Raw genomic sequence first — 19490 nt, forward strand, 5'->3', positions numbered from 1 at the left:
TTTCATGAACTTCAAATAAGTTTTGGATGTACTAGAATTCAAAAATCAAGATTCTCATTGTTCGAAATTTGTTGCACGGGGAGTAAACATGCACCCAGTGAGACACATGTGTTTTTGCAATCCATTTAGGTGCACTGTCACGTGTGCATGTAGCTCGAATTTGATTTTTGCACATTATACCCATAGAAAATCAATCAATTAATACACTAACACTGCATTTGGATGTCCGTATTGGGCTCTCTGTAATGGATTTGGTATTGGGCTGCCCCAATTCAGCTGTTTGGATGTACTCTGAAACAGCAGACCGAATTGGTAACGAATACGCAGCCGTTTTCGCTCACACACGCCCACTCCTCGCGGCAATTCGGAGGGCCACACCTCTGATTTCAGCCGAATTGGCTCAAGCCCGCAAAAGAAAATGGTTTGGGCCTCACTATCGTCCCATCGTTCCTCCACCACGAGACAAAGGACGACGGCAACCAGGTGATATGTCCCCAACGTATCTACTCTTCCAAACACTTTTGCCCTTGTTTTGGACTCTAACTTGCATGATTCGAATGAAACTAACCCGGACTGACGTTGTTTTCAGCTGAACTGCCATGATGTTGTTTTATTTGTAGAAAAGAAAAATTCTCGAAATGTCCTGAAAATCCACGGAGGCACTTTTTGGAATTAATAAGAATTTTTGGCGAAAGAAATACACCAGGGGGCCCAGGGCCTGTCCACGAGAAAGGGGGGTGTGCCCCCCTATAGGGTGCGCCCCCCTATCTCGTGGGCCCCCTGGACCTCCACCGACCTCAACTCCAACTCCATATATTCACGTTCGGGGAGAAAAAAACCAAAGAGAAAGTTTCATTGCGTTTTACGACACGGAGCCACCGCCAAGCCCTAATCTCTCTCGGGAGGGCTGATCTGGACTCCGTTCGGGGCTCCGGAGAGGTGGATTCGTCGCTGTCGTCATCATCAACCATCCTCCATCACCAATTTCATGATGCTCACCGCCATGCGTGAGTAATTCCATCATAGGCTTGCTGGACGGTGATGGGTTGGATGAGATTTACCATGTAATCAAGTTAGTTTTGTTAGGGTTTGATCCCTAGTATCCACTATGTTCTGAGATTGATGTTGCTATGACTTTGCTATGCTTAATGCTTGTCACTAGGGCCCGAGTGCCATGATTTCAGATATGAACCTATTATGTTTTCATGAATATATATGTGTTCTTGATCCTATCTTGCAACTCTATAGTCACCTATTATGTGTTATGATCCGACAACCCCGAAGTGACTATAATCGGGATACTTCTCGGTGATGACCATAGTTTGAGGAGTTCATGTATGCACTATGTGCTAATGCTTTGTTCCGGTTCTCTTTTAAATGGAGGCCTTAATATCCCTTAGTTTCCGCTAGGACCCCGCTGCCACGGGAGGGTAGGACAAAAGATGTCATGCAAGTTCTTTTCCATAAGCACGTATGTCGGGGATATACCCCGCGGTGTAACCCGGACGGAAGTATAACCCAGCCAGACTTGGCGACTCACTAATGACCCGCCCTGACTGGACGACACACTAAGTGACCCGCCCGATCCTGGCGGCTTATGGGTGACCTGGCAAGCGGACCTGAGGTGCGACAAGACCCGGGGGCCCAGGAGGCTCAAGGCCCAGAAGGCCGGCTTACGTTATGGTAGGCCGGCTTAAGAGGAGAGGCGTGAGGAATATCTCCCTTATAAGGAATCAAGACCCGGACTTGTACCCGTCTTGTAGTAGAAGATAGATTAGTCCTAATCCTATTTGGACTCCACATGTAACCCGCCCCTTTAACTTATATAAGGAGGGGCAGGGCACCCCAAAGAGGGACAAGTAACAAGAAACAATATCGAGGGCTAGACACAAAGGGGGAGCCGGCTTATGCGTCGACTCTCGATGAGCATAATGAGACCTAGCCTCAAACAGCATGTAGGGTTATTCCGGATGATGTTTCCCGGGGCCCGAAGCTGTCTAAATCCTCGTCTTGTGTGATGATCCGCCTAGCGTCTCTCGATTCCGCCCAACCCCTCTCAAGCTACCACATAGATGCGTTGGCCTCGCGACTAAGTCCTTGCAAGAGGACATCTGCCGTGACAATTCCACGACAGTTGGCGCCCACCGTGGGGCCTGCGCACGATGGTGTTGAGTTCTTGGAGGGATCTCTCCCAAGGGTCGAGAAGTTCGTGAATTTCCGGATGAAGAAGAATCAGTTTGGAAGGGTCTACGTTTGCAATCCGCGAGATCTGCATTTGATGAAAATTAGGGTTGCGTGAAGTGCCACAGTTGATCATGATTCGGTGATCCGTTGAGTCAAAAGACGAATCGGTATCTGCTGCATTGAAAATATGGTTGTTGTAACCTGCCATTGCGGTGACCCTTGGAGCAAGAGCCTCTGTTAAATTTGCTGAGTCGCCACCGGGTCAAACCCCAGTTCATCAGGGAATTTAAGTTGCAGTCGTGGGTCGCCGAGACCGACAAAAAATGTGTTGCAGCCGCCGTACGCACAGATCGTACAAACCGCTGTATACACCAAACAAGTCCCGAGGCAGGCGTGGCTGGGGCTACTTGTGTTAGACATCTAATCGGAGTTGAAGTACTACAACAAGCTGCAACGCCACTAATGTAGTCTGATTGTTTGTTGGAACGATTCACTAGCACTCCATAAATGTTATTTGAAGAGTACTCCACGTGAATCCCAGAGGGCCACTAATGCTTGCACAAGGATTGAGGTCTAATTGCTCTGGAGTTTTAAGTAGCATTACCACGTACATACACGTGAAGCCAGCAAATCAGTCGGCAGGGGGCCATGACCAGGCAGACACGGATCGGGGATAGTCAAACAAACAACGACCCGGATGAACACGGAGACATGGGGATCGATGCAGATTTTATGACCTCGCTGTTTCGCCTCCACTGCTGGGCTCTGCCTACGCTGCTGCGCCTCTGAGCTGCCTGCTTCCGCCTGTGGGCCGCGCTGGTGCGCCGAGCCGCCTCCGCTAGGCCTCCTCCAGGCCGCCGGCCTTGCCGCTGCTCCACCACCATAACCAGCCTGTGAACCGCTGCTACAAGCGGCCACATCCGCCGAGTCGCCGGATTCAAACAGTCGGGCGCCCCGCTGGTTCTAAACCACCGTGGCCGTAACAAGCAGGTGCTATTTTTCTAAAATCTTATTTGGTATAATTAAGTATCATCAAAAGATTTTTTCGAGGTGTGCTATTGTATACACAGGTCAATTACCTCATGGCTAAAGTCTGATCCGGCCCTCGCGCACTGTCATTGGAGGCCGCATCTACATCCGCACTATGTTAAAATTGCTTAACGGATGTGCGCAAATCGCCGCCTCAGCGGTCCGGTCTACATCAACTCACCGGGACCATGCCTACAGTCGGTTTATTCGACCGTGCCCGCGCCGACTTAACCGTCCGCGCCCACGGTCGATTTGTCTATCCACACAGCTTACAATACCGCGGCCGACTCACGCGTCCGCTCCATCTTCTAAATGTTGCCCTTAACTCCGACATATATATCAATAAATTAGAGCCAATGGACATATGCGAGCAGCCCCCACCGCGTTGAGCCGCCTCTACCGCGTTGAGCCGCCGGGGCTATATTGAGTCTCCGGTCTGCCTGAGCCACCTCTGTCGCAATAAACGGATCATCCTTCGTCTAAACAAATCAGGTGATACCCATCCAAGTTTGTTTTATTATCACATGTTGTTTTTGTCAAAGAACAAGTTTATCTTTGCCTTGGTCTGCAATATTGTTTATGCAGGGCAATTATTTACCACAATAAGTGATATTATACCGCGGAGATGAAGGCACACCAACATCTTTTGGCATAGGTGGTCGTTATTACTCAACGGACTCCCGCACCGGCTTAGAATGTCGTGTCCGTCTCTCGCGACCATGTCGGCTTACAACAAGGAGGACAACTTGCCCGTCCGCACTGGCTTATAACGCCATGGCCGGTTCATCTGTCTATGCCACCTCAGATGTTGCGGTCGTCTTTACCGTCCGTCTCTCACGGCCGTGTCTACATCAACACATCGGGCCGCACCTGTCTGCATGAGCTGTTTATTGAGTATGAGCAAGTCACTACTTGGGAAGCCCGGTTTTCTTCCAACAAATTAGAGGCAAATTATCATGTGTTATCAGCCGCCATCTGCACCGGGTGGCTCAATGGGCAGACGCACAAGTCGTTGCCACTACGGTTTGGTTAACTTCAAATAGCCAGTTGGAAGGAACCATTGGCCGAGTTGCTGACACTGTTCATAAGGGATCATTTATAACCCGCCGCAGTCACCTCAACCTTCTGTGGATTCACAGCGCGTTATCAGCGCCAATAATATACACCTTCTGCTATGGTCAAATATGGAGAATCTCAAGCCAACTCTTCGAGTCCTCTTGAGACTCGGGGGCTACAATGGTATGGCTTGGCAAAATTAGCCGGTTTCAATGGATTCAAGAACTCCGGGTCATTGGAGGGAAGGTAACCCGGTTCCAGAGGCTACCGCTATATTGGTGAAAAATTTAAAGGCCGTTAGAAATTTTCCGGCTTAAAAAGAAGGACTCCGGTTTAAAATCCGGTTCAAGAGATATCTCTCTCCCACAAAGCACTGACACTCTTAATATCTAGTTTAAAAACCGGTTCAAGGGAAATTTATTTACCGCAAGGTTTTGAAGCTCTCAAATCCGGTTCAAATCCGGCTCAAGGTAAATTTATCTCTCTCAAAGTTTTGAAGCTTTCAAATCCGGTTTAAACTTCCGGTTCAAAAAGAATTAATCTCTCGCAAGTTCGAGTTCTCAGAAAGATTAAAGGGTGCCAAAAAGAACTTGCTGCCATGATGCGCGGTTCAAACATAGGTATCATGCCTTACGGCTTCTCTTATTATGGTCACTTGGGGGCTTCCTGCTCATCGGGCATAGCTATCAGTACCCTCTTGATCGGTGCAATGCCAAAACTTATATGGTCACTTGGGGGCTTCCTGTTCAAACATAGGTCGTATTCGAACCAAAGAGAACATAGCTGTCGATACCCTTTTGATTAGCAAACTACTGAACCTACTTGGGGGCTTCTTGATCGTATCCGAATCATAGCTCAACCCCTTTGGGAATTGAGGTGGATCGTATTCGAATCAGCGTCGCTAAACAACTCTTAAGGTCACTTGGGGGCTTCCTGTTCAAACATGGGTCGTATTCGAACCGAAGAGAACATAGCTGTCGATACCCACTTTGATCGGCATCGCCAACGCCACTGGGGGCTATATGATCGTATTCCAATCTTAGCTTAACCCCTTTGGAACGGTTTACTGATCGTATTCGAATCAGAAGCCCCAAATTTTTTATCTATTTTTATACAATCGCAAGTATTTGAGTTGTCACAAATATCATATGTGTCGGCTCTTACAGAGATGAGTTATCAACTTCACTGTCCGGGTCACATAAACCGGCGGTATCATTCAAAGGATCATAGGGATCTTGTGATCTACTTGTGTGCAGGATAAGACTATATTTGGGTGGTTACCCGCCCTGGCTTTTGACATTAAGTCGCCAGGGCATATGTTGTTTAAACTCTATGCAGGATCTACAGAACTATGGCTTACATAAATGATCAAGTTCAAGCCCATCATCAAAGATTGAAATTGATGTCTCAAAAGGGTTATTAATTCTTGATTTTCTCAAAAGCTATACGCCACCGGGTTACAATGAATGCGCATCGGCCAAGAGCCGCCAGGTATTTAAACTCCGGATTTACTTGTCAACCGATGAGGTATTCAAATCTTTAATAGCCAAAACTGGCTGGATTTTCATGATGATATTGAATGATTGAGGTTTTCATACCGGATTATATTGTTCAAATCTTAAATAGCCAACATGGCTGGATTTCTATTGTGATTATCAATAACCAGTGTTATGATTGAGGTTTTCAAAGTCGCTTCAGCGCAATGGCTATTATTTTATCAATGGATATGATTTATTCTACAATGAAAGGAATAGTCCCGAGTCGCTGCAGGCTTATGACCCGGCACTTGAGGGCTACATTATTCAAATTGAGATTACATCGAATATACAAGTCCCATGTCACTGCCAGCATGCACCATGGCACTTGGGGGCTAATGCAAAGTCAATTTTTGCTCAACTTATTGAAGACTCGACTCATCACATTTTAAATGAGCCGGCCCTTGGGGGCTACCAATTGCTCCTATCAAAAATTCAAGGTACATAAGCCTCAGTCCAGTACATTAAGAGATCCACTACTCAGTTGGTAAAGTACAAAACTCTTAACCTTATGGACGTGGGTTCAAGCCCCATGGTGGAGATTACATCATATGATGTTATTATTAATGAATTATTTACAAAGTCCCTGCTCATTATTGCATAATGACCCGACCCTTGGGGGCTACACTGGTTGAAGTTTTTATGAGCATAAGGCAATTACAAGTCCCAGGTTTCTACAAGCATGACAACCCGCCACTTGGGGGCTACATATGTGGAATATTCAGTTTATGACTAATGATTGAGATGAATAACCCGGATTTCTTCAAGGTTGCAACACTTATATTGAAGCAAGTCTTAAGTTATCACTATGTTCTCCTCTTAAGACTTGGGGGCTACAGGTATTATGCATATAAAGAAGGAATATCTTCAAATTCTCAGCTTTGAGTAAATTAGGAAGATCAATTACATGACCCGGTGTCAACAACAATTATGGCTCGACATCATCAGTCTTTTATAACCCGATGATTTTGGAAATTATAACTCGGCAAGATCTACATATTTAAGCCGGATGAAAATTAGATGAGTATTTCAAGATCTATATTTTTCAAGCCGGCGCCTTGGAAGCCGACTCAAATGGATTATTTGTTTACAATATTTCTTCTACAAGCAAATTGATTGTGAAGCTGGTCTATTGACCCGGATTTTCTAGAAGAAGGAAATGACAAGGATTTAAGGATGTTCAGGTGCCGGTTTACAAGAATTATTAACCCAGAGTACAACCTGTCAAATTTGTTCTTGTGTTTATTTTGCAGCATAAGTTTACCATGGATAAATCCAAGCTAATCTTGGGGGCTAATGTCGGGGATATACCCCGCGGTGTAACCCGGCTGGAAGTATAACCCAGCCGGACTTGGCGACTCACTAATGACCCACCCTGGCTGGACGACACACTAAGTGACCCGCCCGATCCTGGCGGCTTATGGGTGACCTGGCAAGCGGATCTGAGGAGCGACAAGACCCGGGGTCCCAAGAGGCTCAAGGCCCAGAAGGTCAGCTTACGTTATGGTAGGCCGGCTTAAGAGGAAAGGCGTGAGGAATATCTCCCTTACAAGGAATCAAGACCCGGACTTGTACCCGGCTTGTAGTAGAAGATAGACTAGTCCTAATCCTATTTGGACTCCACATGTAACCCGCCCCTTTAACTTATATAAGGATGGGAAGGGCACCCCAAAGAGGGACAAGTAACAAGAAACAATATCGAGGGCTAGACACAAAGGGGGATCCGGCTTATGCGTCGACTCTCGATGAGCATAATGAGACCTAGCCTCAAACAGCATGTAGGGCTATTCCGGATGATGTTTCCCGGGGCCCGAAGCTGTCTAAATCCTCGTCTTGTGTGATGATCCGCCTAGCGTCTCTCGATTCCGCCCAACCCCTCTCAAGCTACCACATAGATGCGTTGGCCTCGCGACTAAGTCCTTGCAAGAGGACATCTGCCGTGACAATTCCACGACAACGTATGACTATTTACGGAATACATGCCTACATTACATTGATGAACTGGAGCTATTTCTGTGTCACCCTATGTTATAACTATTACATGAGGAATTGCATCCGGCATAATCCATCACTCATCCATTGCCTACGAGCTTTTCATATATTGTTCTTCGCTTATTTACTTTTCCGTTGCTATTGTTACAATCACTACAAAACCCAAAAACATTACTTTTGCTATCATTGCCTTTATTATCATACTACTTTGCTACTAAATACTTTGCTGCAGATACTAAGTTATCCAGGTGTGGTTGAATTGACAACTCAACTGCTAATACTCAAGAATATTCTTTGGCTCCCCTTGTGTCAAATCAATAAATTTGGGTTGAATACTATACCCTCGAAAGCTGTTACGATCCCCTACACTTGTGGGTTATCAAGACTAATTTCTGGCGCCGTTGCCGGGGATCATAGCTCTATTCTCTGAGTCACTTGGGATGTATATCTGTTGATCACTATGAAGAACTTGAAAGACGATAGAACTACGATTTTGCTCTCAACTACAAGGGGAGGTAAGGAACTGTCATCTAGCTCTGCACTAGATTCTCCTTCCGTTATTAGTAAGCTTGCGACACCTAAACCTGCTACTGCTATGAATTCTGATATGTCGCATGTTATTGATGATGCCACTTCTGCTATGCATGATGAAACTACTTCTGTGCTTGATACTACTTTGCCATTAGGTGAATTTCTTGATGAACAACTTGCTAGAGTTAGGGGGGATGAAATTATTGAAGATGCTATTATTGATGATAGTGATGATGAAGGTTCTCCCAATGATTATGCATTGCCTGTTGTTCCTAAGGGTTATGTTATGAATGAAGAAGCTGCTAGGGAGATCTTTGCTTGCAATGATAGATACGATCTTAAGAAATTATTAGCTAAATGGAAGCGGCAGTCTCTTAATGCTAGAATGAAACCTGACCCTGCTTTTGCTACTTCACCTATCTGTGTTAGTGATAAGGATTATGAATTCTTTGTTGATCCTGAAATTATTACTTTAGTTGAATCTGATCCTTTTTATGGCCTTGAATCTGAATCTGTTGTGGCACATCTTACCAAGTTGAATGATATAGCCACCCTGTTTACTCATGATGAGAAGTCTCGCTATTATTATATCCTTAAGATATTTCCGTTCTCATTAAAGGGTGATGCTAAGACTTGGTATAATTCTCTTGCTCCTGGTTGTGTACGTAGTCCCCAGGATATGATTTATTACTTTTCTGCTAAATATTTCCCTGCTCATAAGAAACAATTTGCCTTGCGGGAAATATATAATTTTGTGCAAATCAAAGAAGAGAGTCTCCCACAAGCTTGGGGGAGGCTTCTCCAGTTACTTAATGCTTTGCCTGATCATCCTCTCAAGAAAAATGAAATACTTGATATCTTTTATAATGGACTAACCGATGCTTCCAAGGACTACTTGGATAGTTGTGCTGGTTGTGTTTTCAGGGAAAGAACAGTCGACGAAGCTGAAATATTATAGAATAATATGTTGACTAATGAAAATAATTGGACTCTTCCTGAGCCAATTCCTGAGGCAATTCCTGAACCAATTAAGCCAATTCCTGAGCCTATTCCTAAACCCACTCCGAAGAAGAGAGGTCTTTTATTTCTTAGTCTGAAGATATGCAAGAGGCAAAGAAATCATGAAAGAAAAAGGTATTAAAGCTGAAGATGTTAAGAATTTACCTCCTATTGAAGAAATACATGGTCTTAATATACCGCCTGTTGAAGAACCACATTGTCTTGATAACCCGACACAGGTAGTAAAGGTAAATTCTCTCTATAGCTATGATAAAGTTGAAATCCCCTCTACTAAATTTCATAGCCCATGCTTAGATGAATTTTATGACTTTATGGCTGGACAAGAAAGTTTTAATGCTTATGTTGGTAGAGATTTAAAGAATAATGCCTTCGAGATAGGACGCGTAAGTGACAATCTGGCTAGAGTTAAAGATGAACTCAAACTCGTTAGCAAATATGCTTCTATGGTTTCTACTCAAGCTAAGCAAGTAAATAAAGCTCAAAATGATTTGCTTGAGGAATTAAATAATAAAAATGACTTTGCTGTTAGAGTGGCTACTAGAACTGGTATAATGACTCAGGAACCTTTGTATCCTGAAGGCCACCCTTGTAACGCCCCGGATTCGATGCGCCAGGTGTCTACCAGTTATTCGCCGTCATTGCCATGTCATTTGCTTGCGTGTTGCATTTTATCATGTCATCATGTGCATCTCATTTTGCATACGTGTTCGTCTCATGCATCCGAGCACTTTCCCCGTTGTCTGTTTTGCAATCCGACACTCCTATGTCCCCCGGCGCCCCCTTTTGCCTCTTTTCGTGTGTGGGTATTAAACGTTCTCGGAATGGCCCGAGGTTTGCCAAGCGGCCTTGGTACACCATCGGTAGACCGCCTATCAAGTTTCGTGCCATTTGGAGGTTGTTTGGTACTCCAACGGTTAACCGGGTAACCATAAAGCCTCTTTGTGTTGCAGCCCAACACCCCTCCAAAGAGGCCCAATAACCCATCCAAACCCCCTCCATGCTCTCGATCGTTCGATCACGATCGTGTGGGTGAAAACCACACCCCATTTGGAGTCTCATAGCTCCCTCTATCTATAAATAGGTCTTCCCCCTCCATTTTTCACGGATGAATCCCCTAACCCTAGCTCCTTCCTCCCTCCGCGCCGCCGGACATGTCCGCCGACGGCCGGACGCGTCCGCCACCACGCCCGCAGCCAACCCCATGCTGCCACATGGCCTCCTCCTCCTCCACCGCCGCGGCCCGCGGGGCCCGAAGCGGGGCCGCGCGAGCCCGCGCGCTGCCGGCCGGGCCGCTCGCCCGCGCACACGCCTCCCTTCGACCCCGCTGCCGGCCGCCATGCCTGCCGCCGGCGAGCGCCCTCGCCGCCGCCCGGCTACGCCTCCCGGCCCGCGCGACCCGCTCCGCCAGCCCCGCGCCCGTCCCCGCGCGTCCCAGAGCCGCCTCTGCCGTCGGACGCCCAGCGCCCGTGCGCCTCCGTCGGCTGCTGCCTCGCCGCCCCGCCGTTGTCGGGCTCCGACCCCGTGCCGGCGCCGCCGGCGCCGCGGATCCGGTCGGGCCGGACCGGATCCGGCAGTCCGGAGCCTCCCCGGCGCTGTCCCGCGCCCCCACTGGCCTCCTCCTCGCCAGAGCTCCTCGCCGGAGCCGCCTCGCTGTCGCCGGAGCCGGGGTGGATGAGATCCACCCGTTCCCCGAACCAAATGCCGTCCCGCGACCCGGATCCCTCCGTCCCACTCCGTCTCGTCCCGCGTTGACTTCTCGCGAGGGTAAAATCCACAGTCCCTGAGATTTTCAGCATTCTGGTGACTATTTTGACCTGTCATATCTCCGTGCATATAGCTCCGTTTTGCGTGCATGATATATCAAAATGTTCATCATGATGTGCTCTACATTTCATTCCATTGTGCCATGCTTGTTTGAGTTCATCTTGATGCCCTAATAATCGTTGCAAGAGTGCTATGTGATGTTAACCTGCTGAAACTGTTATAACTTGTTGTTTTGTCTTTTTCATTGCATTTTGTGTGTGCATCTTATGAGCCTGATGTCTACATGTGTTTTGAAGTATGCCATGCCATCTTTACAGTGGTGCCATCCATGTATTTTTGTGATTCTTGTAATGAGTGCATCGAGTTCCTGAAGTGGGGTACTTGCTGTTGCTGTTTTGCTAGACTGATTCTGTTATATTATGATGCTATGTAAACCTGCTGCTACATGTCATTCTATGCATAATCTGGAGATGTTCACTAAGGATGTTTTGTTATACATGTCATGATCTATCCATTCATGCCCCTGGTTGCATTTATAGCCTGCTGAAACATGTTATTATCTTTCTCCAAACTTGCTAAATAATGTTGCTGTCAGCCTGTTAACATTAAGTTCAATGTTGCCATGATTGTTGTTAGTGATCCAATCATGCTATGGACTTGTTCTTGACATGCTTAGCTTCACAAACATGTACTCCCTCCGTCCGAAAATACTTGTCGGAGGAATGGATGTATCTAGATGCATTTTAGTTCTAGATACATCCATTTTTATGCATTTCCGCGACAAGTATTTCTGGACGGAGGGAGTATTATTACTGTTGATTGCCTTGCTATGCCATGTATTGCTCTATGGTGAGTGGTTCAAGCTCACCAACATGCCTACTTATTGTTGTTCCTGCCATGTATGAATCAGTCATATCATTTGCCATGTTTACATGGGCGCCATCATATTTTCTGTGCCCTTTTGGCTCATGGTCAGTAAGGGACTTTTGTTCTATGAATTTAGTAGTATCATTACATGCCTTTCTTTGCCATGTTAAGTTCCTGTAGCATGTTGTTTGATAGCTGTAAATATTGCAACCTGATGTTATTTCTGCCAAGTCTGTAAACTGTTATAATTGGCAATCTTGTCATGTCCTTTTGAGCATGTTCTAGTTGTTTCTGGAGATAGCTCAGCTTTCATGTTTTGTCATGCTTTACCTGTACTTCATGCCCATGCCTTTTGTTCTTATGCTTAGGTGCTGTATCTTATTGTTTTGGTGCTTGCTAGATGCCTAGTTGCTGTTTTGGACAGCTTGTCCTTTAAACTTGTATAGAGTGTATGTGTTGAACCGTTGCTCCATTTTGAGTGTGCTCTATATGAAACTTGCTTGATTTTGCATGAAGTTTCATATTATCATGTTGCATCCATGTTTGAGAGTGTTTGTTTGATGTTTGTATGCATTTTGCATCAATGCCATGTTTAACTTGTTTTGCTCATATCTTCTAGGCCGTAGCTCCAAATTAAATGAACTTTATATGAAACTTGACTGGAATTTCGTGTAGATCATCTTGGTGCATCTTAACTTGCTGTTTAACAACTGGAACATAAGGTTTATTCAGTTCTAGACCAACTTTGAAACTTGCATATCAGGACCTACCGGATTTGTTATATGTTGTTTCCGGCTTCATTTAAACTTGCTTTGATGTGTTGGTCTTGTATGCAACATCTCTTGCCATGAGTAGATTCATGTAGCTTTGTCATGTGTCATGCTTGGTTGTGCATCATGTCATGTATATGTGTGGCGTTTTTACCTTGTTGTGTTCTTCTTCTTGATAGTTCCCGTTTCGTTGCGATCGTGAGGATTCGTTCGTCTACGCTTGGTTCGTCTTCGTGGCTTCATCTTCTTCATGGACTCGTTCTTCTTCCTTGCGGGATTTCAGGCAAGATGACCGCTACCTTGGATCTCACTACTATCATTGCTATGCTAGTTGCTTCGTTCTATCGCTATGTTGCGCTACCTATCTTTTGCTCGTCAAGCCTCCCAATTTGCCATGTCAGCCTCTAACCTTTTTCACCCTTCCTAGCAAACCATTGTTTGGCTATGGCACCGCTTTGCTCAGCCCCTCTTATAGCGTTGTTAGTTGCAGGTGAAGTTGAAGATTGCCCCATGGTGGACAGGATTATGGTTGGGATATCACTATATCTCTTATATTATTAATGCATCTATATACTTGGTAAAGGGTGGAAGACTCGGCCTTATGCCTGGTGTTTTGTTCCACTCTTGCCGCTGTAGTTTCCGTCATACCGGTGTTATGTTCCCGGATTTTGCATTCCTTACACGGTCGGGTGATTTATGGGACCCCCTTGATAGTTCGCTTTGAATAAAACTCCTCCAGCAAGGCCCAACCTTGGTTTTACCATTTGCCTCACCTAGCCCTTTTTCCCTTGGGCTTTCGGAGCCCGAGGGTCATCTTTATTTACCCCCTCGGGCCAGTGCTCCTCCGAGTGTTGGTCCAACCTGAGCGATGTCCGGCGCCCCCTGGGCAACCAGGGTCTATGCCAACCCGACATCTGGCTCATCCGGTGTGCCCCGAGAACGAGATATGTGCAGCTCCTATCGGGATTTTTCGGCACATCCGGACGGCTTTGCTGGTCTTGTTTTACCATTGTCGAAATGTCTTGTAAACCGGGATTCCGAGACTGATCGGGTCTTCCTGGGAGAAGGTATATCCTTCGTTGATCGCGAGAGCTTATCATGGGATAAGTTGGGATACCCCTGCAGGGTATTTTCTTTCGAAAGCCGTGCCCGCGGTTATGTGGCAGATGGGAATTTGTTAAAGTCCGGTTGTAGATAACTTGACACCAGATCCGTATTAAAACGCATCAACCGTGTGTGTACCGTGATGGTCTCTTTTCGGCGGAGTCCGGGAAGTGAACAAGGTCTTTGCGTTATGTTTGACGTAAGTAGGAGTTCAGGATCACCTCTTGATCATTTCTAGCTTCACGACCATTCCGCTTGTTCTCTTCTCGCTCTCATTTGCGTATGCTAGCCACCATATATGCTTAGTCGCTGCTGCATCCTCACCACTTTACCCCTTCCTTTCCCATTAAGCTTTTCTAGTCTTGATACCCATGGTAATGGGATTGCTGAGTCCTTGTGGCTCACAGATTACTACAACAATAGTTGCAGGTACAGGTTATGCAATGATCATGACGTGAGAGCGATGTTTGCTTGTTTTGGAGTTCTTCTTCTGCTTCTTCTTCGATCAGGGGATAGGTTCCAGGTCGGCAGCCTGGGCTAGTAGGGTGGATGTCGTTTCAGTTTCTGTTTATGTTTCATCCGTAGTCGGATGGTGCTCTTATGTAAGATGATGTTGTATTCGTGTGGCATTGCATGCCTTATGTATGTATCCCTACCTATTATGTAATGTTGATGTAATGATATCCACCTTGCAAAAGCGTTTCAATATGCGGGTCTATCCTTGGTGGGACCTTCGAGTTCCTCTTGGATAGGGTCGCATATTGGGCGTGACAAGTTGGTATCAGAGCCTCGACCGACCCTAGGAGCCCCCTTGATTGATCGTGTAGTTTGGCCGTTGTTGAGTCTAGAAGAAAATTGTTTTCGGAGTTTAGTTATATCGGAGAGTAGGAATTCTTTTTACTCCTCAGCCCCTTCGTCGCTCTGGTGAGGAATCTTGACGTAGGTGTTTTGACTTACTCCTCTTCCCCTTCAATTTTTTTCTTTAGGATCACGCAGTTGGTTTTTTGATCGTTGTTTCTCAGCTCTTTTGATCCGGTGCATTTCTCATCAACTTGACTCGAGCCTCTTCTTCTTTGCCAAGTTCAATCCTCAGTTGTTTTCTTTTCCCACCCGCCCACCCCTTTTTTCTCCTCGGAACCGGAGTCCGTAATCGAGTATCCTTCCTACTCGTGCGAAGTCTTTGCATTCTTTCAACCGGTGTTTTCTCTTCAAGTTATTCGTCGATTCTCCCCTCTAGGTGCCTTTGTTTTCCCGCCCTCCCACCCTTTTTCTTCCTGGAGTTTGAGTCTCTCTCGACCATCAATTTTCATTCGTACGGAGCCTCTTCAGTCTTCCCTCAACCATTTCAACCGGTGACTTCTCGTGATGTTCGACATTCTTCATCTCTTTTTCTTCCCCGGTGGATTCAATTCTAATTTTCGGTAGTGATTATATTCTTTCCCTCGGCTCAAGTGTTTTCCCTGCTCATTCGCCTCTCGCCAGTTTATCATTTCGGAGTGTTGAAGACATCTCAGGAGATTCGTCTGTGTTCCAATTAATTCGAGGTTGTCACCTCATTCAGATATTTTAAATTGTTCCGGTGCATCATCTACCTATTCAACAATCCTTTCCAATGGTGTTTTCTCTTTTAGTGGGCCCTAAGCCACAAGTCTTTTCCCAGGATCTTACATGACTCTTCTAATTCCCCCGGAGTTTTTCTCAATTCTTTTCAATTGTGGCATAAGAAGGGATTTCATCAGTCACATGCCTTCTCCAAGATCGCTTTCAAATTCTTTTCATTTTTGGCTCAACCTCTTCGCTTCTCATTCTCCCGGAGTATCTCAGTACTTTTGGTGGTGTTTCTCGTCGTCATTTGAAGACCGAAGAAGAGTTTTTCCTCTAAATCTTGCCCGTTCTCCCGAAGATTCGTGGTTCTAGTTTCATGCTATCGTCTCGAATTATTCCATTTGTCAGATATTCTTTTCTTAACCATCCGGAGTATGTTAGGAGTTGTTTTTCCATTCCTTTTCACCGGAGGCCATCGTTCCAGAAGAATTCTTTGTCCTCACATTTCATCTACCGTTATCCAATTATCCCGGTGCATCTGTCAAATATACTTTAATCCGCTTGTTATCTCTTCATTCTTTTGCATCTAAATCCCCTCGAGCATATTGGTTCTTCTAATTCTTCCCGGTGATTCATTCTCTTTCGTCAGTCATTTCTGAATTCTAAGGTGGTTCTTTCAGATTCTTTTTCCTTGATTATCATTTTAATCCTTTCGTTCTTTTCAATCCTACCGGTGGTTCATGAAGACCTTCTCAAGTTTGCGATATGCCACTTCTCAATCCTCTTCAAGAAGAATAAGTAGTTTGATAAATCCATTACTTGTCATCAATTTAATTTGATGAAGGATAAGCATACAATAAATCTTATTCTTATTTCATCCAAGTGATTATTCCTTTCCTTCGGAGTTTGTTCTTGTTGAATAAATTCTAGTTCCAAGTGTTTTCATCTTTTCTTTTCCGGAGTTCAAATTTCCTCGGCCATTTCGTCGGAACCTCCATCTAAATCATCGCAAGGCTTGAATCTTTATTCTTTCATCCTTCATTTCTATCTCATCATCCTTTTTGTCACCGGAGTTCTTCATGGTGATTCTTCATGATTTAATTCATTCTTCAAGAGTTCATCAAGACTCGTGTTGGTGGAATTCAAGTATCTTTTCTTCTCGCGTCTCGAAGTGCAATTAATTCTCCGTATTTCTTTTGAAGTGGAGTTTTGCATTTCTTCGTTCTTCTCAGCCATCCAATCATTTCCATTTGTGGCCGATTATCACCTTATGACTTTGAGATGTTATCCATAAGTCCACAACAAGCTTATTCTTTTCGTTGTTGTTCTTCTCAACAACTCTGTTTAAACCTTCCTTCTAAAGATGCTTTCAATTTCATTCGTGGCACAAGTTGCCATTTTCTTCTCCGTTCTTTTCATTCAACTCTTTCAATTCTTTTCGGAGGTTTTGTGTCATGTCTTCATCAAGTATCATTCCCCTCTCAAGCTCGTTTTCTATTCATCCATGTTTCAGCCAGAGTGCTGCCTAATCCTTTCAGTCTTATTCGTTTCTTATCTCGTTCTAACCGGAGTGGTTTCAAAGTCTATCTGATTCCGTGAGCTTTTGATTCTCGCCATTCTCGTCGTTCCCCTCTTCTTCTCGAATGCTCTCGATTCTTTGCTTCTTGTCTTGAGTTTTTTGTTTCACCTCATCCCTTTTCCCTTCCGTATCGGTCCTAAGATCTCGGGACGAGATCTCTTGTTAGTGGAGGAGAGTTGTAACGCCCCGGATCCGATACGCCAGGTGTCTGCTAGTTATTCGCCGTCATTGCCATGTCATTTTCTTGTGTGTTGCATTTTATCATGTCATCATGTGCATCTCATTTTGCATACGTGTTCGTCTCATGCATCCGAGCATTTTCCCCATTGTCCGTTTTGCAATCCGACACTCCTATGTCCCCCGGCGCCCCCTTTTGCCTCTTTCCATGTGCGTGTGTTCAATGTTCTCGGAATGGCCCGAGGTTTGCCAAGCGGCCTTGATACACCACCGGTAGACCGCCTGTCAAGTTCCGTGCCATTTGGAGGTTGTTTGGTACTCCAACGGTTAACCGGGTAACCGTAAAGCCTCTTTGTGTTGCAGCCCAATACCCCTCCAAAGTGGCCCAATAACCCATCCAAACCCCCTCCACGCTCTCGGTCGTTCGATCACGATCATGTGGGCGAAAACCTTACCCCATTTGGAGTCTCCTAGCTCCCTCTATCTATAAATAGGTCCTCCCCCTCCATTTTTCGCGGATGAATCCCCTAACCCTAGCTCCTTCCTCCCTCCGCGCCGCCGGACATGTCCGCCGACGGCCGGACCCTTCCGCCACCGCGCCCGCAGCCAACCCCATGCTGCCATGTGGCCTCCTCCGCCTCCACCGCCGCGGCCTGCGGGGCCCGAAGTGGGCCCAAGCGAGCCCGCGCGACGCCCACCGGGCCGCTCGCCCGCGCCCGTGCCTCCCTTCCACCCCGCCGCCGGCCGCCGTGCCCGCCGGCGGCGAGCGCCCTCGCCGCCGCCCCGCCGCTCCCCGCCGGCGACCTTGCCGCTGCCCGGCTGCGCCTCCCGGCCCGTGCGACCCACGCCGCCAGCCCCGCGCCCGTCCTCGCGCGTCCCAGAGTCGCCTCCACCGACGGACGCCCCGCGCCCGCGCGCCTCTGTCGGCCGCTGCCCTGCCGCCGCCGGGCTCCGACCCCGTGCCGCCACCGCCGTTGGCGCAGATCCGGTCGGGCCGGACCGGATCCGGCAGTTCGGAGCCTCCCCGGCGCTGTCCCGCGCCCCCACCGGCCTCCTCCTCGCTGGAGGTCCTCGCCGGAGCCGCCTCGCCGTCGCCGGGGCCGGGGTGGATGAGATCCACCCGTTCCCCAAACCAAACGCCGTCCCGCGACCCGGATCCCTCCGTCCCGCTCCGTCTCATCCCGCGTTGACTTCTCGCGAGGGTAAAATCCACCTAGTCCCTGAGATTTTCAGCATTCTGGTGCCTACTTTGACCTGTCATATCTCCGTGCATATAGCTCCGTTTTGCGTGCATGATATATAAAAATGTTCACCATGTTGTGCTCTACATTTCATTCCATTGTGCCATGCTTGTTTGAGTTCATCTTGATGCCCTAATCATCGTTGCAAGAGTGCTATGTGATGTTAACCTGCTGAAACTGTTATAACTTGCTGTTTTGTATTTTTCATTGCATTTTGTGTGTGCATCTTATGAGCTTGATGTCTACATGTGTTTTGAAGTATGCCATGCCATCTTTACAGTGGTGCCATCCATGTATTTTTGTGATTCTTGTAATGAGTGCATTGAGTTCGTGAAGTGGGGTACTTGCTGTTGCTGTTTTGCTAGACTGATTCTGTTATATTATGATGCTATGTAAACCTGCTGCTACAAGTCATTCTATGCATAATCTGGAGATGTTCACTAAGGATGTTTTGTTAAAAATGTCATGATGTATCCATTCATGCCCCTGGTTGCATTTATAGCCTGCTGCAACATGTTATTATCTTGCTCCAAACTTGCTAAATAATGTTTCTGTCAGCCTATTAACATTAAGTTCAATGTTGCCATGATTGTTGTTAGTGATCCAATCATGCTATGGACTTGTTCTTGACATTCTTAGCTTCACAAACATGTATTCTTACTGTTGGTTGCCTTCCTAAGCCATGTATTGCTCTGTGGTGAGTGGTTCAAGCTCACCAACATGCCTATTATTGTTGTTCCTGCCATGTATGAATCTGTCATATCATTTGCCATGTTTACATGGGCGCCATCATATTTTCTGTGCCCTTTTGGCTCATGGTCAGTAAGAGACTTTTGTTCTATGAATTTAGTAGTATCATGCCATGCCTTTGTTTGCCATGTTAAGTTCCTGTAGCATGTTGTTTGATAGCTCTAAACATTGCAACCTGATGTTATTTCTGCCAAGTCTGTAAACTGTTATAATTTGCAATCTTGCCATGTCCTTTTGAGCATGTTCTAGTTGTTTCTGGAGATAGCTCAGTGTTCATGTTTTGTCATGATTTACCTGTAATTCATGCCCATGCCTTTTGTTCTTATGTTTAGGTGATGTAGCTTAT

This window comes from Triticum aestivum, chromosome 7B, assembly GCF_018294505.1.
Source record: "Triticum aestivum cultivar Chinese Spring chromosome 7B, IWGSC CS RefSeq v2.1, whole genome shotgun sequence".
NCBI classification, from domain to species: Eukaryota; Viridiplantae; Streptophyta; class Magnoliopsida; order Poales; family Poaceae; genus Triticum; species Triticum aestivum.